Source organism: Myotis daubentonii, chromosome 3 (genome assembly GCF_963259705.1).
Source record: "Myotis daubentonii chromosome 3, mMyoDau2.1, whole genome shotgun sequence".
Lineage (NCBI taxonomy): Eukaryota > Metazoa > Chordata > Mammalia > Chiroptera > Vespertilionidae > Myotis > Myotis daubentonii.
The window spans coordinates 56,040,552-56,064,011 of NC_081842.1; the positions used below are offsets into that span (position 1 = coordinate 56,040,552).

The following is a 23,460-nucleotide window of genomic DNA, read 5'->3' on the forward strand; positions in this document are numbered from 1 at the left end:
ATGTTAATTGTCATTTTTGGGAGATGGAGGCAGATATAGGTTTGATTATCTACAATTTTGTTTATTAAATTTTTTTTCAAAGTAAATATATAAATCTATTAACTAAGTTTAAAGACAGAAAATAAACAGGCAGGAATACTCTGAAATGGTGTCAGGTACTGAAAATCAATGGATCACTGCTCTAACCTGGGTTTCCTCAGGTTGGCAACTCTAATCCTCAACCCTTATGCTTTGAGTGAGAAGGTCTTATCCCGAGTGTCCATAAACTTTGTAATGTTGTGATTTGAGTTGGTTTGGCAGCAGAAGTCTTTTTGTCCAGAGTGCAAAGCTCTTCCCAGGATGCAGCAGAGAGGGTTAACTGCCTGATGGTTCACACTCCGGGGACTCTGTCTGTATATGGTAGTAGTGACTAGGTACCTGCATTGGAATATGAACAGGAAGGGGAGATAGGGCCACCAGTTGTGCTAAAAAAGGAAAAGGAAAAGAAAGAGAAAAAGGAAAACTGGTCCGCAGCACAATTGCCTCCAATGGTGGTGGTGATGGCAGCTGCAATTGACTGAGCAGTTATGTGCCAGGCCTTTTGTTAGCATCTCAAATGTAATTCTTCCCACAACCTCATGAGGGAACAGTTACACCCATTTTACAGATGAGGAAGTCAGAGCTCAGAGATTATAAAATTCACCAGTGACCTGGTGCACGAAATTTGTGCACATTAAAAGGGAATTAATTAGAGGAAATATTTTAATGTTGCTATTTGCCCTTTCTCTACAATAGAAGTGTCAGAGATGAAAGAAAATTTGTAAAATGTATATGAAAATCTTCCTCCTGTCAGAGTCTGGGGCACGCCATGGGAACCAGAGGCAAGTCCCCGCCCACCCATGTGTGCCTCGAAATCACGCGAGACCCAGACCCGGCCGGCTGTGCCTGGGCTAGATCCAGACCTGGCCAACCCCACCCCTGTCAAACCACGCTGGGTGGGGGGTGCGGCCTCAGGTCCCCTGGCCTGGCCCTGGGGTGAGGGGCATAGCCTCAGGTCCTCTGGCCCAGCACCAGGGCGGGAGGCACGGCCTGAGGTCCCCTGTCAAGCCCCACCAGGCGGGGGGTGCAGCCTCAGGTCCCCTGCCCTGGCCCAGCACCACGCAGCCTCAGGTCCTTGCTGATTGCTTGTTAAGGCTCATTACAGGAACTCAGCCTCCAGTGTGGGCACAGCCATCTTGTGTTACGGAATCCCTGCCTCTGCTGTGGTCACAACCATCTTGACCGTTATCGTGTGATGCTCAATTTGCATATCCCATCTTTATTAGGTAAGATGGTACTGCATGGCAGAGCTGGGAATGAACCAGATCTATGGGTTCTAAAGCTGAGCCGTTCCCTGAGTGGGAAGCGGGGCCTGTCTTCATACTACTGGCTGTCTTTTTATGATAGCAGCTCTGCTTTCCCCCCTCAGGCTGCTCCTGACGTGTATTCTATACAGGCTTGTCTTTCATAAAAATGCTGGTTGAATAAAGGTCAGAATTTAGTTGGTGCGACACACTGATCTGGCCGTATCATTTCTTCATACATTACCATTCTTCTTTTGGAAAATAGTCACTGCCCTGAGCTCCCTGAGTTCCCCTACCTGGCATCCTGGTCCCTCCCCCAGGGCCTCCAGAGTCCCCATGACCCAGCACGTACAGAGGGGCCCCAAGACCCACTCCAAGGCCGAGGGCCAATGCGGTGTCCAAACGGAGCCTGGCCTGGCAGCTTGCTCAGTCTTTGGAGCATCGCCAGGGGAGGGAAGGGGCGGGTGTTTTTCCTGGCCTTGCACTCCTGTAGAGACAAGCCACATCCTGAGGGAGACCTGCTGCCGCTTGGCCATCAAACTGTCCATGAAAGGGCGAGAATCTTATCTGATTCCTGGGTGCTTCCCCCTCCATCTGTATGGTTGCTGGAAGGAGGTCATTAGTTAAATTGCAGGGAGATGCTCTGGCCTCTTTGAAACCTCACTAGACTGATGTATTTTCCTTCTTCTTGATTAGAACTTTTCTTGGCTGCTCGTCTAAGTTACTCCAAATATTTCTTCTTCCTTCTGGTCAGTACATTAGCAGGGTGCAGTGTGAAATGAAATTTATTTTCCATCATTCCCATAGCAACTGTCCCCTCTATAATCTGTTTTTGGTATCACCGATGTTTTATATGGGGATACTTTTTTTGAGGGTAAAAAAATCCAAACTAAAACTAGATCATAAACCTTCTGAATGGATTTAGCAGAATGACTTCAACTCCTTAAAAAAAAAAAAGATATACCAGTATACGTAGACATTTGAAAAAAGACTGGAAGAAAGACTGGAAGGAACTATGCCTATGTGTTAATAGCGATTGTCTTTCTGCTGAGATTATGGGTGGCTAATATATTTTACTTCTATTTTTCCTTCAATTGATTAGTACTCCTGGCCTTGCACCACCCTGTAGAGACAAGCCATAGCCATATTCCATTATATAGCTGTACCACAGAGATAGAAACATCAATGATGAGAATCACTGATGGGCTGCCTCCTGCACTCCCCCCACCCCCTTTACTGGGGATCAAGCCTGAAACCTGGGTATGTGCCCTGACCCAGAATCAAAGCATAACCTCCTGGTTCATAGGCTGATGCTCAACCACTGAGCCACGCCAGCCAGGCTATAATTTTTCTTTTGTGTTGTCTTACTTTTTAATGATTTGATTTAACATAAAACAAATACTGATTTAGTTTTTATTAACACTAGAAAATGTTTGTCATATATGTTGAAAAATTTTTCCTGTCATTTATTCTTTTAAAGTTAATTTTTACATGTAATTAAAATAATACACATGCCGAATCCGGTTTGGCTCAGTGGATAGAGCGTCGGCCTGTGGACTGAAAGGTCCCGGGTTCGATTCCGGTCAAGGGCATGTACCTGGGTTGCGGGCACATCCCCAGTAGGAGATGTGCAGGAGGCAGCTGATCGATGTTTCTCTCTCATCGATGTTTCTAACTCTCTATCGCTCTCCCTTTCTCTCTGTAAAAAATCAATAAAATATATTAAAAAAAAATAATACACATACATAAAAATGTTGTTTTGAGCTAAATTTTGTACTCTTATTGCTTTCTTTTGTATACCTTTCAAAAGGTATTAATGTTAGCTTTTCCTGAAATTAAGCTTACTCCATATGTTAGTTTCCCAGGGCTGCCTTAACAAATAACCACAAACTTGGTGGCTTCAAGCAACAGAAATATATTCCCTCACAGTCTCAGAGCCCAGAATTCTGCGGTCAAGGTGTAGGCAGGGCTCCACTCCCTCCACGGGCTGGAGCGGAGGACCCTTCCTAGCCTCTTCCGGCGTCTGGTGGCTCCAGACATTCCTCGGCTTGTGGCCGCATCTCTGCAATCCCTGCCTCTGTCTTCACATGGCCTTCTCCTCCTCTTGTCTCTCCTCCTGTGTATCTTCTAAGGACAACTTACATTTGGGAATAGGTGCAACTAGGATGATCCAGGGTGACCTCATCTCAAAATCCTTAACTTAATTACATCTGCAAATGAGGTCATATCCACCGCTTCTCATGGTTAGGATGCAGACATACCTCTTGGGGCCACTATTCAACTCACTACAGCCTATTTTTTTGTTTGTTTGCTTTCTTTTTTTTTTAAAATATTTTTATTGATTTCAAAGAGGAAGGGAGAGGGAAAGAGAGAAAGAAACATCAATGATGAGAGAAAATCATCGATCGGCTGCCTGCCTCTTGTACATCCCACACTGGGGATCGAGCCTGCAACCTGGGCATATGCTCTGACCAGGAATCAAACCGACCTCCTGGTTCATTCAGTTGGCATTCAACCACTGAGCCACGCTGGCTGGGCTTTATTTTCTAGGTTTTTGCCATCATTTTAAAGAAATTCTTTATTGAGCTTTCTACTTATAGGCATTTTTTCCAGCGCTCCTTATGTTATGCCTTCTCTTGGAGACTCCTGTTCACATTCCTCCTGGATGGACCCTCTCCAGCCTGGATCACAGCTCCCGTGCGGGGACGTGCCTTCTCTGCTCCCAGCTGTTGGTCCCAATCGTCTGGATGCCAAACCATCCTCTTCTGTCTGTCACGGAAAATGTCACTTTTCCATTTTCGCATGTGAATGGTCGGAGATAAAAGTCTAGGCTGAAAATAGGTTTCCCTTAGAATTTTGAAGTCATTGTTGCTCTACCTTTCAGCGTTCACTGGCACCCAGCGGTTTGGCCCTTTTCTGATTTCTGCTTTTGATGGGTAGCTCTTTCTTCTCAAAGTGCTTACGATCTTTCCTTTACCCTTGAGGTTCTAAAATTTCATAATGGAAATTTTTATTCACTGGCCCGGGCACTTTTAATCTTGAATTTTCAATTACTCCTTTGACAATTGCTTCTCCTTTGTTTTCTAGGGTTTTAAATTTTGTATTATTTTCTTGAATTCTGACTAATTGGATGTTGGAGCTCCTGATCTGAACTTCCTGTTATTATTTGTTCTAATCTTCTAACTCCTATAGTTTACCTCTTTTCCCCTTCCCTATTTTATGGGCGAGTTCCTCAACTTCTAGCCTTTTTGGTGAATGTTTTTGGTTTGGCGATCAATAATTTCCAAGAGCTCTTTATTGCTGTCCGAGTATTAATTTTAAAATCACATCCTGATTTTGCTTCATGAGTATAATAGCTTCTTTTGATTCTTTCAGGCTATACATTATAGGGGGTTTATTTTCTTTTATCATTTCCCTCTGCTCTTTATATGGCCTGTTTTTTTCCAGGTTCCTTTGTTTCTGTTATCTGATTTTGTTTTCTGTGTTAATCCCTGCAAACCTTCTTCATGTGTCTGACAGTCCCTGGTCATTCACTCATTGTCAGTGAGGAGGCACCGAATGGCTGATGGGACGTTCTGTCCAGAGGGGCGGCCGCTGTGGCCGGAGGGCATCGCTGGGGGTGATCCTGTGGCAAACTGGGCTGTTTTGTGCGGGTCCATCCTCTGATGCAGTGTGTGTTCTGCAGAGGATTCCCCAGTCCCCTGCCAGGGGCTCGCCCGGCTGCCACAGTTCTGGGGGCAGGTGGAGGTGGGGAGAGGGGCTGAGGGTTGCACAGCCAGGGTGCGGATTTTCGTGTAGTCTTATGTTTTTCACCTGCGACCTCCTTCCCTTGCTCAAGTCACTACGTCATATCTCTCATTTCACCTCCAAACTTCCCATCACAGTGGGTCTTACTCCCTGCCTCCATTTCCTCACTCGCCATTAGCCTGCAGGCAGGCAGCTCGGCCCTCTTCCTTTCCCCACCTCCTGTCCGGTCTCTCCCAAAATAAGCATCATTGTGCGAGGCTCTGCGGAGACACGGCGCTCCATCACCGTGGAAAGCTAAATAGCATGACAGCTTAACTTAAACAAGGCGCTCTCCAGCATTTGTTCGGCTTCAAGCTTCTAAAATGTCATTTTGGAGAGATTATATTTTCATTTATGTAAGCCGAGTGTCATGCCAAAATGATTTTATTGCCATAGAAGTCAGGCAAAGATAGAGAAAATATATTTTAGAAAATAAGGTGGCATGTGGCACATTTTAATCCTATGTGCTGCGTTTCAGAATGGAATTGTGTATCTCCGAGCTTAACTTCCTGGTTATGTAGGAAGGCTGTTGCCGAGCGTGGCTCTGCCGCACCCTCCACTCCAGAGCCCGCACTGCACCCTCCACTGTGCCTGGCCGCTCGGCTGCAGCCCGGAGCTCAGTGGACCGTGAGCGGCAGGGCCAGACACAGCTTTACTCCTGCTGAGTTCAGCCGGTAGCAGCTGGTTCTGCTCAGTGAAAACTAGCTTGTTCACTTTATTTTCTTTTTAAAAAAATATATTCTAAGGGGGGTCTTGTGATGGGCTGTAAAAGGCCAAGGCCACTGCTTAGGGCTCCGGAAGGAGCGGGTCACGCATGCCTGACCGCTCCCTGCTGAGCTTGCTCTATCCCACTGACCCCTTGCTCTCCAAATCTAGAACCTTTGCTCATTTATATTCCTGACCCCTTTGGCACAGTTGCCCATTTTGCAGTCCATTCAGGCTGCTCTAACGAAGTGCTACAGGCTACGTGGCTGATAAATGACAGATGTATTTCTCACCGTTCTGCAGGCTGGAAGTACAAGACCAAGGCACTGGGGGGTTTGGTGTCTCGTGAGGTCCCCTTCTTCCTTCCCAGGCAGCTGTCCTCCTAGGGCAGAAGGGGGAGGCAGAAGGGGGGCATCTCTTTGGGGCCTCATGTTTAAGGCACGCACCCACTTCGAGAAGACTCCACCCTCATGACCCCATCCACCTCCCAAAGGCCCACCTCCTAATACCATTGCATTGGATTAGGTTTCAATGTGTGAATGTTAGGGAGACACAAATACTCATTCCATAGCAATCCCCTATGCGGACTTGAAGCAGTCTCTTCCTGTTTCTTCTAGGACCCAGCACTGTCTTGGCTCTCTTCTTAGTCCTCCTGTCCCCTCATGTGTGCAGGGGGCCCGCAGGCTCCGCCATCTGCTGCTGATGCTCTTCTCTGGCTCCTTCTCAGAGCTGCCTCCCGCACACGGCTGCTCCCCCACACGGCTGCTCCCCCACACGGCTGCCTCCCCGCACACTGCTGCTCCCCCACACGGCTGCTCCTCCACACAGCTGCTCCCCCACATGGCTGCTCCCGCACACGGCTGCTCCCCCACACGGCTGCTCCCCCACATGGCTGCTCCCGCAAACGACTGCTCCCCCACACGGCTGCTCCTCCACATGGCTGCTCCCGCACACTGCTGCTCCCCCACACGGCTGCTCCTCCACACGGCTGCTCCCCCACACGGCTGCTCCCGCACACGGCTGCTCCCCCACACGGCTGCTCCCCCACATGGCTGCTCCCGCAAACGACTGCTCCCCCACACGGCTGCTCCTCCACACGGCTGCTCCCGCACACTGCTGCTCCCCCACACGGCTGCTCCTCCACACGGCTGCTCCCCCACACGGCTGCTCCCGCACACGGCTGCTCCCCCACACGGCTGCTCCCCCACACGGCTGCTCCCGCACACTGCTGCTCCCCCACACGGCTGCTCCTCCACCCGGCTGCTCCCCCACACGGCTGCTCCCGCACACGGCTGCTCCCCCACACGTCTGCTCCCCCACACGGCTGCTCCCGCAAACGACTGCTCCCCTACACGGCTGCTCCTCCACACGGCTGCTCCCGCACACTGCTGCTCCCCCACACGGCTGCTCCTCCACATGGCTGCTCCCCCACACGGCTGCTCCCGCACACGGCTGCTCCCCCACACGGCTGCTCCCCCACATGGCTGCTCCCGCACACTGCTGCTCCCCCACACGGCTGCTCCCCCACGCGGCTGCTCCCCCACACGGCTGCTCCCGCACACTGCTGCTCCCCCACACGGCTGCTCCCCCACGCGGCTGCTCCCCCACACGGCTGCTCCCGCACACTGCTGCTCCCCCACACGGCTGCTCCCCCACACGGCTGCTCCCGCACACGGCTGCTCCCCCACACGGCTGCTCCCCCACACGGCTGCTCCCCCACGCGGCTGCTCCCCCACACGGCTGCTCCCGCACACTGCTGCTCCCCCACACGGCTGCTCCTCCACCCGGCTGCTCCCCCACACGGCTGCTCCTGCACACGGCTGCTCCCCCACACGGCTGCTCCCCCACACGGCTGCTCCCGCACACTGCTGCTCCCCCACACGGCTGCTCCTCCACACGGCTGCTCCCGCACATGGCTGCTCCCCCACATGGCTGCTCCCGCAAACGACTGCTCCCCCACACGGCTGCTCCCCCAAACGGCTGCTCCCGCACACTGCTGCTCCCCCACACGGCTGCTCCTCCACACGGCTGCTCCCCCACACGGCTGCTCCCCCACACGGCTGCTCCCCCACATTGCTGCTCCCCCACACGGCTGCTCCTCCACACGGCTGCTCCCCCACATGGCTGCTGGGTGCTCTCCTCAGCCTCACCAGCTTTCTTTTTTAAAAAACAAACAAACATATTTACTGATTTCAGAGAGGAAGGGAGAGAGAGAGATAGAAATGTCAATGATGAGAGAGTATCATTGATCAATTGCCTCCTGCATGCCCCCTACTGAGGATCAAGCCCACAACCTGACCATGTGCCCTTGATCAGAATCGAGCCTGGGACCTTCCAGTCCACAGTCCAACACTCTATCCACTGACCCAAACCAGCTAGGGCCTCACCAGCTTTCTTTCTTTTTTTTCTTTTCTTTTTTAAAAATCTATTTTTATTGATTTCAGAGAGGAAGGGAGAGGGAGAGAGAGATAGAAACATCAATGATGAGAATCATTGATTGGCTGCCTCCTGCATGCCCCCTACTGTGTATCAAGCCTGCAACCGGGGCATGTGCCCTTGACTGGAATCAAACCCAGGATCCTTCAGTCCCCAGGCTGATGCTCTCTCTATCCATTAAGGCAAACCAGCTAGAGCTGACCAGCTTTCTTGAACTGAACTCCCATGCCACCAGCTCCTATTGGATGTCTGAGCATCACCTTGAATTAAAGCCAAGCAAAGCTGAAATCAATTTCTTCCTCCTTCCTTTTATTTACCTTCTCCTCCTCACTGTTCCCAACACCCTGCCCTCCCCCTGAAAAAACACACACGGATAAGCAAATAATTAACTTATCTTCTGAATGTCCATAGCATTTTGGCAAGCCTGGAGAGCTTGGAGTTAACTTTTATTTCTTTGTCTAGTTAAATCCTCCTATTCTTTCAATCCCGCAGCTCTCACCTTAGATCAGCAGATGTCATTGCCTTTTTTAAAAAATATTTTTACTAGAGGCCTCGTGCTCTTCTCTGGTGGGGTTCCTCGGCCTGACCTGTGGGGATTGGGCCAAAACCGGCTCTCCGACATCCCTTGAGGGGTCCTGCATTGCAAGAGGGCACAGGCCAGGCCGAGGAACCCCACCAGTGCATGATTGGGGCTGGGGAGGGATTGTGAGAGGGCTCCAGGGCGTGTCTGGCCGGTCTTGCTCAGTCCTGTCTTGCTTAGTCCTGATTGGGGCTGGCTGGGAAGGGACTGCAGGAAGTTGGCTGGCCAGCGGGGGGACCGCAGGAGGGATCCAGGGCCTGTCCAGCCCATCTCACTCAGTCCTGATTGGCGGACCCTAGCAGCAAGCTAACCTACTGGTTGGAGCACCTGCCCCCTGGTGGTCAGTGTGCATCATAGCGACTGGTTGAACGGTCAAACTGTCGGACACTTAGCATATTAGGCTTTTATTATATAGGATTAATTTCAGAGAGGAAGGGAGAGGGAGAGAGAAATAGAACCTCAATGATGAGAGAGAATCATTGATCAACTGCCTCCTGCATGCCCTACAGGGGATCAAGGCCACAAACCAGGAGTGTGCTCTGACTGGGGATTGAACTGTGACCTCCTGGTTCATAGGTTGACGCTCAACCACTGAGCCATGCCAGCCAGGCCAGATGTCATTTCTTATGTGGGCCGCCTAGATGGTGTCCCAAACTAAATGTATCCTTCCAGGGTCTTCCCTTCGGTTGACTCCACCATTCTCCTATGGACAACCAACCCCTCCTATATACCAAAGCCAGATTACTTCTCTTAAAGTAGTGTGTGTAGGACAAAATCCAAACGCAATAGGTTTTCATTCGGTAAGCTTCATGGTTGATCCCTACATTACTCATTTGGTTATATTTCCAGTTTCACACCTTTCTGAACCCTCTTCTTCTTCCCGTTTGTACTCACTGGTCTATAATTGCCTATAAATGCAGCTCGGCTTCTGTTTCTGGAATTCTTGTCCCCACACCCCGTCTACCCTGTTCTCACTCATAGAAGAAATGGCGAGTGGGAATTTCACATGCAGACATGGACCGAAACCCAGGCTCCTCTGTGGTCTTGAGCCAGGTTAGATGTTCTGGGCCTCAGCTTTCTCATCAGTGAAAACGAGGATAAAAATATCTACATCTCCAGTTTGCATCCCTGCCTACCTCCGTGCGGCAGCCAGGCCCGTGGAGGTGCCCCAGCCCCAGGGACACTACTGAGGGCAGGTGATTCTCTGGCTCCTCATTAAAAGTTTTAGAAAGGTACTGATGAAATATTTCAAATACACAGGAAATAATATAACAGGTACTCATCTATCCCCCCCCCCAATTTTAATGGGTAATATTTTGCCAGTTTTGCCTCAGATCACTTTAAAAAATAAAACAAATATGGCATTACTGACACAATTTAAGCTACACTTTCATCCACCTTCTCTTCTCCCCCAGGCGGCTACTGTCCTGCAGCTGCTGTACTCTTATTTTTGTAGCAGATATAGATGGCCACCATTGGGCTCTACTATTGTGTGGGGTTTGAAGTTTTTACATGCATTGCATTATGCTGCATGGTCCGAGACCAGGTTAAACGGGGCCCTTTGAGAAACACTGGGATGGTGGATGGATGCGTTAATTTACAATTTGCTTTTCTCACCCAATGTGTTTTTGAGGTTTATCTATGTTATGACATGCCGTGCCCTTTCATTCATTTTAATGGCGCCGTGTCGCGGGAGACCCAGACAAGTAGAGAGTTGCTAAGTGGTGACTAGGACGGTGATAGGGGTTTATACAGGGCACCTAAGGGCTCCCAGGGGGGCTCTGAACCCAGCCTGAGCCTCCCGAGGAGGCTGCCTCTGAGCGGGTGTTAAGGGAACACAGGACTTAGCCAGGGGAGAAGGAAGCCTGCCCTGCAGCTAGTAGTTCATGCTGTGCTTGGGCCACTGAGGGCGCCTGCGCGGGAGGAGCAGGCAGAGCCAGCTCACGGGAGGCCTTGTCTGCCACCTTGTCTGCCACACGGAGGGGCTTGGGCTCTGTCTTCGGGGCAGTGGGAGGTGTGACACCAGTTTTATATTTTAGAAAACTTGCTCTGCGCACAGCATGGGAAATCAATGGCTTGAGACAGGGGTGAAGACTGGGGGCAGGAGGCTTATTTGAGAGGCTGTTGTGGAAATCCAGGAAAGCAGTGTTGATGCAGTGCCTCTGGGGATGGGCAGGATGGGCGATCAGGGATGAGGCGGAGGGAAGAGGCAGGGCCCCCAGGAGGCTGCTGGCTGGTGGCATCGTGCACTGGGACCCGGGAGGAATAGGAGAGTGTGAGCAGAGCCCAAGTGGAGATGACCAGTAGGCAGCTGGACGTGCTGGCCCAGAGCTCCGAGGCCCGGTCAGGGCTGGAGGTGAGGCCGTGCGCAGTGTCGGGTGGGGAGTGGGGAAGAGGCCAGGAGGGACTGAAAGTGTTCCTGGAGAGTGTGCCGATTTAATGGCCGACAGAGCCGCGTTTACTAAGGTGGGATTTAATTCACCGGGAGGGGCATTTTTCACTGTTCTGTATTTTAGAAAAACGAAAACGAGACAGCCACTCTGACAAAATCCCAAATATACAAAGTGGGTGAGCTCAGGAGGAATATTCTAACCCAAGAAGGCACCCCAGGACCTCCCCAGCGATCTGTGCCCCGTTCCATCCGGACAAATGCTCCGTCTGGGACGTGAAGGTGGCTGCCCCTGTGGATGCTGAGGGCAGGGCTGGGGTCTTCCTGGCGCACACAGTACCTGAAATGCAGGGGCTGTGGGAATGTCTGTGCAGGAGGGGACACTCTGAGTGAGAGATGGGGTCCCACCTCAGCCTCTCTGCACCAGCAGGTGAAGATGGCTCGACTGCAGACACCCCGACTCTGGAACATCCGTCTGCTGGTCCCCCTTCCCGGGGGCCCCGTTCTCCTCCTGAGGTGAAGATGGCACCCAGCTGCCACTGCCGCGAAGTAGCACCACCTTCCCAGCCAGGCCTCTTCCGGAACCTTCCCCCTCTCCCCTGTGGTGGAGGGAGGGACTCCAGGCCGAGGTGGGCCAGGTCTGCCCGGAGGCCTGCAGTGCCCGGGACGGCCTCTGTGTGGAGTCCTGATTCTGGCTGTTTGTTTTCTGGCCGCTCAGAACCCAGCCTTGTCCCAGGGCAGTTTGCTCAGCCTCTCCTCTCTGCCCGAGGAGGTGCTCGGAGGAGACACGGCTCCTGTGTGGACAGGTTTGTGGCGTCCCAGCATTTGCCTTTTACGTATGAGTGTGGAGCAGGTGGTACCAGATAGCAGGCTTCCACACACCCCCTCAAGTGACCCTGTCACATGGCCCTGTCAAGCAGGGGACAGTCGTTTTCTCCATCTCACAGATGCAGGAATGGAGGCCACAGGTGGAGTAACTTCTGGGCGCCCAGGCCTCGGTACCCAGCCCCTCCTGGTCCAGCAGAGGGGAGCAGTGTCTTCTCGGAGCAGCTGATGAGCACTTTACTGGGAGCCCCAGCCTCTCCTCCCAGCCTGTCGTCGGGGCTCTCACCCTGCCTGCACCCTAGAGGCACCGGAATCCGGGGTCCCTCCCAGCCCACGGCGGTCAGCCCCTGGGCGGGCCTGCTGGTCTGTCCTCAGGCAGCCGGTGAGATCCTTTGCAGGCCCCGCTCACCTAGGCCTCTGCTCCACGCCGACAGGCTCAGCAGAGTGGGAACCAGGCGTGGTGATGCCAAGCGCCTCCCGTGCAGGCTGGCAGCGCCAGGCGGCTCAGGGCAGGGGCTGGGGCTCTCCAGTGACTCCCCAAGGTCAGGACTGGCTCCTCCTCCCCTGCTTTTCCACTCAGCCAGTCCCAGCTGAGGCCACGCGCCACAAAACCTGCTTCTTTCTGAGCATGGATGTACTCGGAGAAGCAGTGCCGACTCCAACGCTGTGTCCGGCACCTGACAGGTGTTAGTCTATCTTACCCTGGGGTACAGGTGGGTGTTAGTCTGTCTTACCCTGGGGTACAGGTGGGTGTTAGTCTATCTTACCCTGGGGTACAGGTGGGTGTTAGTCTGTCTTACCCTGGGGTACAGGTGGGTGTTAGTCTATCTTACCCTGGGGTACAGGTGGGTGTTAGTCTGTCTTACCCTGGGGTACAGGTGGGTGTTAGTCTGTCTTACCCTGGGGTACAGGTGGGTGTTAGTCTGTCTTACCCTGGGGTACAGGTGGGTGTTAGTCTGTCTTACCCTGGGGTACAGGTGGGTGTTAGTCTGTCTTACCCTGGGGTACAGGTGGGTGTTAGTCTGTCTTACCCTGGGGTACAGGTGGGTGTTAGTCTGTCTTACCCTGGGGTACAGGTGGGTGTTAGTCTGTCTTACCCTGGGGTACAGGTGGGTGTTAGTCTGTCTTACCCTGGGGTGCAGGTGGGTGTTAGTCTGTCTTACCCTGGGGTGCAGGTGGGTGTTAGTCTGTCTTACCCTGGGGTACAGGTGGGTGTTAGTCTGTCTTACCCTGGGGTACAGGTGGGTGTTAGTCTGTCTTACCCTGGGGTACAGGTGGGTGTTAGTCTGTCTTACCCTGGGGTACAGGTGGGTGTTAGTCTGTCTTACCCTGGGGTACAGGTGGGTGTTAGTCTGTCTTACCCTGGGGTACAGGTGGGTGTTAGTCTGTCTTACCCTGGGGTACAGGTGGGTGTTAGTCTGTCTTACCCTGGGGTACAGGTGGGTGTTAGTCTGTCTTACCCTGGGGTACAGGTGGGTGTTAGTCTGTCTTACCCTGGGGTACAGGTGGGGAGAGTATTCCCATTTTACAGACAAGGAAGTGGAAGTGGAAGCTTATGCGACTTTCCTGGGATTGCGCAGGAAGTGGCTCAGCCAGATGTGAGTCCAGAGCGCTATTCCCTGGTGCTTCAGGCACATCTGGCCCGGCAGGCCCTTGGGGGACGGCGGTGGCGTCCTCCTCCACCGAGCAGCCTCACTGCTCTGCTCCTGCGGATCAAGGGAAGAACCCGCGGGCCTCTGCTGGGCCCTCTCCTGCCTGGTGGGCGCTAGGGAGGTCGGGAGCCAGAACCAGGTGCCGAGTGTCTAAAACACGGCTTTCTAACGCCATCAGCAATGGTGGCCGCAGACAAGCTCAGTGGGCTGGGGCCAATTCAAGTCCCAAGGCAGGCAGGGCGTCGTCAGGATAGGGGTCACTCCCTGTGCAGCCTGACGCTTGCTGCTGGGTCCTTGGGTACCACCCCCTCCCAGGAGAGCAGAGAGGTGGCCTGTGCACAGGGGGTCCCTTTTACAGACCCTGCGGAGGCGAGCCAGGCTGCTCAGCCGCAGCCTTCCACATTGCTGGCCTCGGCAGCTTGGCCCCGGTGAGAACTCCTGCCCCTTTCTGGGGTGCTTGCTTGGGAAGCGGTGTGACCTCAGAAATGTAGAAGGACTACAGGGCCCTGGTTGGGGCAGCAGACCCTCCGCGGGAATTTGCAGCCGCATAAAAGGGAAGGGAAGCAGCGAGGAGCATTTCAAGCTCTTTTAGACTTTGCCTGTCTTCTTTTTCTCTCTCCCCACCCCTTTCTGACTCCCTTCCCCTCCCTATTTTCTGGTTTCCTCCTCTGATCTCTTTCCCTTTTCCCCTCCACCTCTACCCATGGCGAAATCCTTGGAATGAACTATTGTGTGGGGTTTCTGACTCAGACTGGGGCCCTCATCACGGCCCCAACCCCTCTTTGTAAAGCAGATTTTGTCAATATGGGTCTAAGTGAGGTATTGTCTAGTTAAAGTTTCCTTGTAGGCTGTTACTGAGCAGACTTTTGGAGGGTCCCGAAGTGAGCAGCATTGATGATTTAGTGAGAATTTGAAAAGTTTATTCATTCACTAGATCGGAGCTCATGGCCAGCCTGCCAGTGAGTGATATGCTCTTGGGGCCAGAAAGTGGGCCTGAGTCTGGAAGCCCTTGCATGTGCTAAGGGAGAGGGAGACTCGGGAGATGGGCCTGGGGCTGGATGATCGACCGCCCGTCCCCTACTCAGGCCCGCCACTGGCTTTGTCATGACATGATCTCAGGGACCTGGCTGGTGGGATCAGGGGCTGGCATTGCAGAGAGGTGGTTCCACTGGGGGCTCTGGGGGAGCCCAAGGTGCCAGGGTGGCCCTCCAAGGGGCCTGTCAGCACAACACAAGGGCCCTAGAGACAGGGACATATCTCAGTCCCCTGTGTGTCCCCAGCTCCAGCCCAGGGCTTTCTATCTGTAAGTGCTGGAGGTGTTTGTTGAGTGAATGAGTGAAGAATGAATCGAACAGGTTGAAGGAAGTACAAGGGAAAGGCTCTGGAACGTAACCGGAGGGGTGGAAAGCCCCAGCCCCTTCATTTCTTATCTCCGTCGCCTGGGAGAGGGATACCACCCAGGCTGCCCTTCAGAGAGGCGCCAACCTTCCTGTTTTGGCGTGGGGCTCAGGTATTCTGTCTGCACAGGCTGCAGCTGGCAGGGAAACCACAATGCCTGTGTGGAGGGCCGGGCCCAGGGCGGGGGCAGGTTGCAAGTTCAGACTGTCTTGGGAAGAAGGAAGGAAGGAAGGGTTGCAGCCGAGAAGGAAATGTGGCTTTGAAAGGTTTCCTCCTGGATTTTCTGTTTGCAAGGCGTGGAGATGTGTAGGGAGGCATTAGATAGTGGGCGAAAGAGTGGGGACAAATCACTGGTAAAATCAGTCAGGTCTTACCTGCAGCAGGTCAGCAAGGATAGTTTTGTCTGGGAATGATGCCACAGCCTCTTGAAATAACAGCTCTGTGTCCCTTAGAACCTTTTTCTTTCCTTCTTCTTCTTCTTCTTCTTTTTTTTTTTTTTGAAAAGCACATGTGCTTTGTATTACACAGCTCCACTTCTCCACTGAGCATGTGTGTCCAGATGGCTGGGACAGGAGTCTCCTGACCCGTTCTTTCCAACAGCAGGTTTGCAAGGAAGAGCAGGGATCTGGTGATGTCGGCCAGAAATCCCTGCAGGTCAGCTGGGATGGACAGACATGCATGGACAGACACACACAGCAGATGAGTCAAAGAGCAAAACCAACTTGACCTCGAACAAAACCTCCCTTTGCTTCTGTACCCTACGCCAAGAAAGGCAAATCGAGGGGTATGGGAATGTGGATCCCTATTTGCTAAAACAGACGATTGTTTCTCATGCGGCCTTTCCAGTTATAGCTCATAGGATTGCGGTGACCTCATTTTTGACCAATGGCCAATGCATTAAACTGTCTGGTGGAATAATCTATTGACTGGGCACCTGCCAATTGTCTGCAGTAGGAACTAGTTTAGGCATATGTTTTAAAAAGTGATAACATTGTTACAGGCCCTGCCTAGACATGGGATGGGAGCCTGAGCAGGTCAGTGCTAGCACTGAAGTCAGTGCTGGATCATAGGTTGTGTTTTCAGAGGACTCACTGCCCCCTGACTGACCTCCCCTCCTCCCCCCTGCACTCATTATGTGGTATTTAAGGGCAAACCAACATGCAGTAGAATCCCACAGCTTAGGAGAGTTGAATCTGGCTGATGTGCCTGATCCTGTAGGTGAGGAAACTTAGGCACAGAGAGGTTGAGTGGCCTTTGCTGGGCCACACAGAGCCACGATTGGAACCTAGTCCCCCAACTCCCAATCCAGTGCTGTTGGCCCTGTAGCCCAGTGTGGTGTGGAGTCCTGAGTGATATGTTTACAGTGAGTCATTGCTCACACCAGTGTGCTGGCTCTACTTTGAGGGGGCCTCTTGTGGAGCTGGTTGGCAATGGAGGTAGCTCTCCTGTTTGACAGCCCACCTGCGAGCTCAGTTAGCCACACTTAGGGAGCCATGTTCCAAGACTGGGTGTGAAAGTCTTAGACAAGTTGTTACAAACACTACCTGCTTCATCCAAACTCACACCTGCATGTAATGGTTGATTGAAGGATGATAACAGTTGTGGAACACCAGCAGGAGAAGGGCTGACCACAGCAAGGCCTGACACTCATGGACCTTTTGATGGGAATAAATTGTTTTATAGAAAGACTAGATGCCCGGTGCATGAAATTCAAGCGTGGGTACGGCCTGTGATCAGGGCCATTTTCCCCAGCTGCCTGCAGCCAGCCCGCCCACCCCCCCACCCCTCTGATTCCCCGTTCGCCATCAGGTGATCAGAGCCTCCTGGCTGGGGGGGAGGAACCGAGAGGTTGACTGTTCCGCCCACTCACAGGCCCCATCCCCCGCTGCCACCCACCCCAGTTCCCCATTTTCCATTGGGGAAAGGGATCAAAAGGTGATCAGTGAGCCTCATAGTGACTGATCGAGCAGTCATTCTGCTTGTTCCACTGTTAGGGTCAATTTGCATATTACCCTTTTATTATATAGGATAGTTGCCATGCATAGTAAGACAGTTGCTTATTTATAGTAACTAGAGGCCCGGTGCACAAATTCATGCACCAGTGGGGTCCCTCAGCCTGGCCTGCAGGATCGGACCAAAATCAGCTCTCCAACATCCTCCAAGAGGTCCCAGATTGTGAGAGGGCACAGACCAGGCTGAGGGACCCCACCGGTGCATGATCAGGGCTGGGGAGAGATGCAAAAGGTTGGCCAGCTGGGGAGGGACCACGGGAGGGCTCCAAGGCATGTCTGGCCCATCTCACTCAGTCCCAATCAGCCGGACCCCAGCAGCAAGCTAACCTACCAGTTGGAGTGTATGCCCCCTAGTGGTCAATGCATGTCACAGCAAGTGGTTGAGCGGCTTTAGCATATCATTAGCATATTATGCTTTGATTGGTTGAACGGCCCACCAGTTGACCAGACACTTAGCATATTAGGCTTTTATTATATAGGATAATAATAACTAACCTTTTTGAGCACTTAGTATATGTCAGGCATTGTTTTATGTGCTTTTTACATGTATTAATTTATTTACTCTTTAAAATAAGAGGTAGGTACTATGATTATGCCCATGTTACAAATGAGGGAACTGAGGTAGTGAGAGATAAGTACCTTGCCTAAGGTTGCACTGTTAGTAGACTTGAGGATCAAACCCAGATAGTGTGGCTCCAGAGCCCAATCTCTTAACCATTATATTATATGCCTTTGGAGAATCTTATGATCTTAGACTTAGGCCTAAGCCTGAAATGGAGAACTTCTGACACTTGACTTAACCTAATTTGGTTTCCATATCTATTTTTAAGACATGACATAATTTGTGCCTGAAGTTGTGAAATACAAAGAAGATTCTCAAAGTCTTTATAGAAAGTATACCCAAATCTTTACAAATGGAGATATTACATCAAAAAGATAAACAATTATGTTTTTCTTTGCAAAATGAAATATAACACTTTGCAGAGAAAGAACATGGGTGGGGTGTTTACCCCTAAATAAGGAAGGAAAAAATAGTGCTTTCAACATTTATATTAGAATTAATTTCTTATATTATTTTATTGTAAAACATATCTCACATGTAGAAGAGTATATAGAACATATCTACTGGTTCAAGAATAGCAAAATGTCATCTAGGTACCCAAGTCAAGAAATAAAAGATGCTAGTCCCATAGCAGCTCCTTGTTGTTCCTCCCCAAGTGCATCTCTCTCCTTCCTCCTCAGGAGTAATCATCTGAAAGGTCTCTGCCTTTCTCAGGGTTGTAATGTGTATCAGGTACTAGATGTCTGGAGGAATGCGCTGGAAGAGTGGGCCACTCTGTATTTCTACCTCTAAGTTCATCATTGCCTACCTCTAGTCCTCAGAAGTAGGTCAAAACAGAATTCTTGCATGGAGTGAAGCATCAGGCTAGAGAGGAGAGCAGCAACTTCATATTCAAGTTCATGGTCAAGATGAGCCAAGTACAGATAACACTCTGAGATAAGGTCACCCAACTCCTCTGACCTCAGGTTAAAAACTAGATGCAGTGACTGCTGGGATTTTGATAATCGCCTTCATCGTGCATTTAGTTACACTGCTTCACTTTGCGTGGTCAGCCTCTACTCCTGTGCACAGCTGTCATCCCAGGATCTCCATTCACCCTCCTTTATCTCTCTTCTCTGTTAGATCTCGTTTTTCTGAATCTGATGTCATCCTGATCTGCTCTTTTTAAAATGGAAGTCATCTTCTACTAACTTCTGGAGAAAGAGCACTTGGGAGATAAATTGTTTGAGACTTTTTATGTCTGAAAATTCTTTTTCTAAAATGCTCATACTTGATTGATAGTTTAGCTGGGTAACAAATTCTAGGTTGGAAACTATTTTCTCTTAGACTTTTACTTGTTTGTTTTCTTGCTTCTAGAATTATTATTATTGAGTAGTTAAAGCCATTCTCATTCAAAATGTTTATATGTAATTGTAAACTAGTAGGAAGTTACTTTTGTCCCCAATTTTCTTAAATTTTAAAATGATAGGTTATCATGAGGGTTGTTTATATTCTGGTCTGGTCTGTTTGTTCTGGTCTAGTAACATATCTTTCAGTTCTAGCAAATCTTGAATTATTTCAATTGATTTTTTTTTTCCCCTCTACTTTCTGTTTTCTCATTCTGGTGCTTCTCTTAATTAGATAATTAATTTTCTAATTATTCTTTTAACCTATTTTTATTTTCACATTTTGAGAGATTCCCTCAGCTCAATCTACCATTCCTTCAATCAGCTTCCTTATCTTGCTTTTAATTAAGACCTTTTTTTTTTTTTAGTTTTGTGAATGTTACATTTTATTGTTTTAATAGCATTTTCTTTTTTGTCCCATGAATGCAATACCTTCTCTTAGCTCTCAGAGAATTTATTGATATATTTTTTAAAGTTTTCTTATTTCTGCATAGTTTCTGCTTTCTAGAACCTGCCTTTTCCTCTTTGTGTGGGTCTTTATCATTCATGTTACAGGAATGTATCAGCTATCTGGTAATTCTTGGCTCTTAGCTCATGATTAAGAGTAAGGAATAAAAAGGTGATTGGACCACTGAGCACACACTTGGGTCTTGTCAGGCTTGAGGTGGGTGACATAATTGGGGTGACTACTTGTTGGGGATCTTCTCCTAGGTTCATACCTTTGTGTGCTTCTTGAATTGTGTCGCTTTCTCCAAAAAGGAGTCTTCCAATCTGCTTGAAGGATGAGTCTGGCCACCCTTGCTGTGGCAGCTGAGTTGGAGAAAAGCATGGGGGGGGGGGGAGGGGGGGAGGAGGTGTCTCTGCTTTTAGTGTTGAATAAACATTGACTTGATTTCCCTCAGCTGGGCCTGGCAGCCTCAGCCAAAGCCCTTGGCTTATTCTCTCCAGAGGTGAAACCTCCAGACTGCACTGGTTGGGGAGCACCAGGTGCCTGGTGGCCTGAGTAACTTCTCAGCTTCTATCCTGGTCTGCCTTGCTTTAACCCACTATCCCTCACACGCATATCCAGATATCTGGGGCTGCCAGTCCTGAGACCTTGGAGAATTATGTGGGTTGGTTCTCAGCGTTCCCCTCTTTGGACTTGAGATTTCATTTTCCCAGGTCTGACCTCTACTTTTTAGCTTCTAAATTTTATGGCTGTTTCCCCCATTTTTATGGATTTATAGCCTTAAAGAAAACCTCTTTAATGTATATTAGTGGGCCTTGGGGAGAGACAAAATTAGGTTCATGTTTTCAGTCTGTCATCTTACCCCAGAGGTCTGGTGTAATATTTTTAAATGACAAACTAACCATGTTTAATTATTTTTTTAATGAGAGAATTTTATTTATTCCCCCCACCCCTCACTAAAAGTTAGCATTTTCATCTATAAAGGAACATTAGCATATATTAGTGTGAGATATTATTGGCCCTCTTGCTCTGGCAACCTCCCCTGTCCTGTATTCGGGACGGTAATCACTGTACGGATTCTACCTCTGATTTTGGGGACCGCTTGTGAGCACCTGAATGAGGCTTTTTTAAATAGAGGTTTCCGTATGGTTTTGCAGTTGCTTGGGATGGTGTTGCAGAGGAGATATGGAGAAGGCATGTTCTCTCGGTGGAGGGCGGAACATGATGTGTGACCCAGTGTCACAATAAATACTGAGAATACTTATCTCCAGTAGGTGTGACCTTATGGGTTCAGACTTCATCACCCCGGTCAGAAACTGTGAATTAGCATCTGAAAGCCCCCGAGTGACCCTAAGAGCTTTCCTTCCACCACTCTGGGAGCTCGCAGGCCATAGAGAAACAAATAAGAGAGAAAACAGTGACTCATGCTCGAAATATGTAGGAACAGTATCTAAGGAAAAAGCTTAAGTTATCTAAAGAGGATTCTATAATGGGCACCAGGGATCGTGATGGCCGAATACGTATAAGCAGAGAAACAGTCTACATAGAAATGAAACCTTAGGTTGAAATGAGAAAATGCATGTATCCCTGAAAAGACTATTCACTGTGCATTTCACTTGTCTTAAATTTTGTTTCTTTTCTCTTTATTTCTTTTGTTTGTTTGTTTGTTTCCTCCCCTGTCTCTTTTATTTCTCGACTGTGCACTTGAAAGTTTTGTCTTGCTGACGTTCTTTCCCTGACTCCTTCATTTCCACCTGTCCTTCCTTTGCCCCTTTGCCTCTATCGCTGGCTCTCATTGTCCCCACCCCTCTATTTCCCTCTTTCCCACTCTAATCAATTACCAAAAACGTTTCCCCAAGTACCACTATGCGCAGACCCGATGCTGGAGGTTTAAGTGCACACAAGAATAAGATGCAGCCTGTCCCCTTACCAAATAATCGCCATATTTGGTTAAATGTTAGAAAGGGAAATATATAAGTTGCTAGTAAATGAGAGTGGAAGGCCCTTGGGGTGTTAGAGAGGTCTTCAAGAAGAAGGTGACATTTGAGTGGGTGTTGGGGGGACACAGGAGTTCACCTGGTGCTCAATGGAACAGTAAGTGTGAAGAGGCCGCGGTGACAAAGCACATGGGTAATTTGAGGACGTGCAGGAGTTAGGTGTGCTGGGGCTTAGCGTGCTGGGCAGGGCTGGGAGGGAGGGTAGTGGGAGGTAGGCTCTGTCGAGTCAGAGAAGAGTCCAGCCTAATGTGAGGAGACAGAGGAGCGCAGGAAACAGCTGCTGTGAGGATCCCGACACTTCCAGGATCAGCATCTACCACAGGTCTTGGTGGGAAACAGTCTACATAGAGAGCAGTGGATCATTAGCTTGTCTCTTAAGATGATAGCTGTAGCCCACCCCTGCTGTCCCTGCTGCCTTCATTCTCACCAAGGGAGAGACTTGGTTGGACAAGGTCTCGTGGGAAATCCCTTGGACAGTTGGGTTGGCCAGCCTAACCTCTGCGTGGTCATCTGAGGCTCAGGCTCCCATCTCCGATCCAGAGATTGTATCCAGGAAATCAGGGTCATGGGGTACAGGGAGATCTTAGGGCAGAAATAAACTGTATGGCCCATATTTTCAAAAGATGTAAGCATGGAGGACAGGAATGGCTTCCTGGATTGTCCAGTACAGAGAAGCCAGGTTTCATCTGGGCCAGTCCAGGCCATGCTAGGAGGAGCCAGCCAATTTGAAAACTATCGCTTAAACAACAGAAATTTATTTTCTCACGGATCTGGAGGCTCACACAGTGTATAGTCTTTTTTTTTTAATTAATCCTCACCTGAGGATATGCTTATTGATTTGAGAGAGAGAGAGAGAGAGAGAGAGAGAGAGAGAGAGAGAGAGAGAGAGAGAGAGAAACATTGATCAGTTGCCTCCTGTATGTGCCTCTACTGGGAATCGAACCTGCAAACTAGGTATGTGGCCTGACTGGGAATCAAACCTGCGACCTTTTTTTCTTTTTTCTTTTGATGTACAGGACAACACTTCAACCAACCGAGGCACTTGCCCAGGGCAATGTATAGTATTTTTAAAGGTAAAATGAATGTAGCAACATTCAGGAGTCCCAGATGGGATGTAATAAAAACATAGGCATGATAACATGTCTTACCTTGAGGCTTTTCTTAGTCTTTCTAGTTAGAAAAGCAAACAGATACACAAAATAACCAGGAATAATTTCAAAACTCAACATGAGTTTTAAAGACGCAGAAAAAAAAAAAAGGAAAAAGCTGAGCAAAGTCGATAGACTTTTCTTTTACGTAGGGCAGTGGCAGAATCAGATTCAGTCTTTGGAAACCCTGCCTGGGATCGGTCCGTGTGGGTGCAGACGCAGAGGGACGCCGGGGAGCCATGCAGCGGTGGCTGCAGTTGCCCAGGTGAGACAGCCTGGACTGGCATCTCTACCCCGCCCCCCGCTGGACTGACAGGGGAGCAGTGGGGTGGAGATGAAGACCATATGCAATATGGGAAACCATTTTCTGATCTCATTCTTTTAATCTGTTTCTCAATAGCACTTATTTCACCATCCCCCACTTCCCCATGCCAACTCCCACCCCATCCGCACTCCACCACCCTCGGAACATACACACTTCTTAAATGCAAACAAATGGGATTCATGTCAACCAATGAAACCCTTGATTGATTTTTCTTTTGTTAGTTTATGATCCAAAATACTAACGATCCTGTAGTAAACATTTGTCTTATTCCACACCACACGCACCCACACAGGGTCCCACGCGTGGCTGGCCCAGCCACCTGAGGTACTGTACCCAGCCACCAGTGCCTGGCAGGGAACCCACACACGTTGCTTCCTCCCATAAATCTGGGCCAGCCCCTGTCGTGATTCAGTGACTGAGGCCTTCTCGCTCTGAACGAAACTCATTTGCATGGTTTCTCGCAGGCTTTGTGTTTTTAGCCTTTTTCACA

The 23,460-nt window shown here is 50.0% G+C and overlaps 1 protein-coding gene across 2 annotated transcripts in view; it reads left to right on the forward strand.

The window, feature by feature from the left end:
* SLC12A8 (solute carrier family 12 member 8) overlaps window positions 1–23,460 on the forward strand; it is a 140,482-nt gene that overhangs the window by 46,912 nt on the left and 70,110 nt on the right. The window lies entirely within an intron of this gene.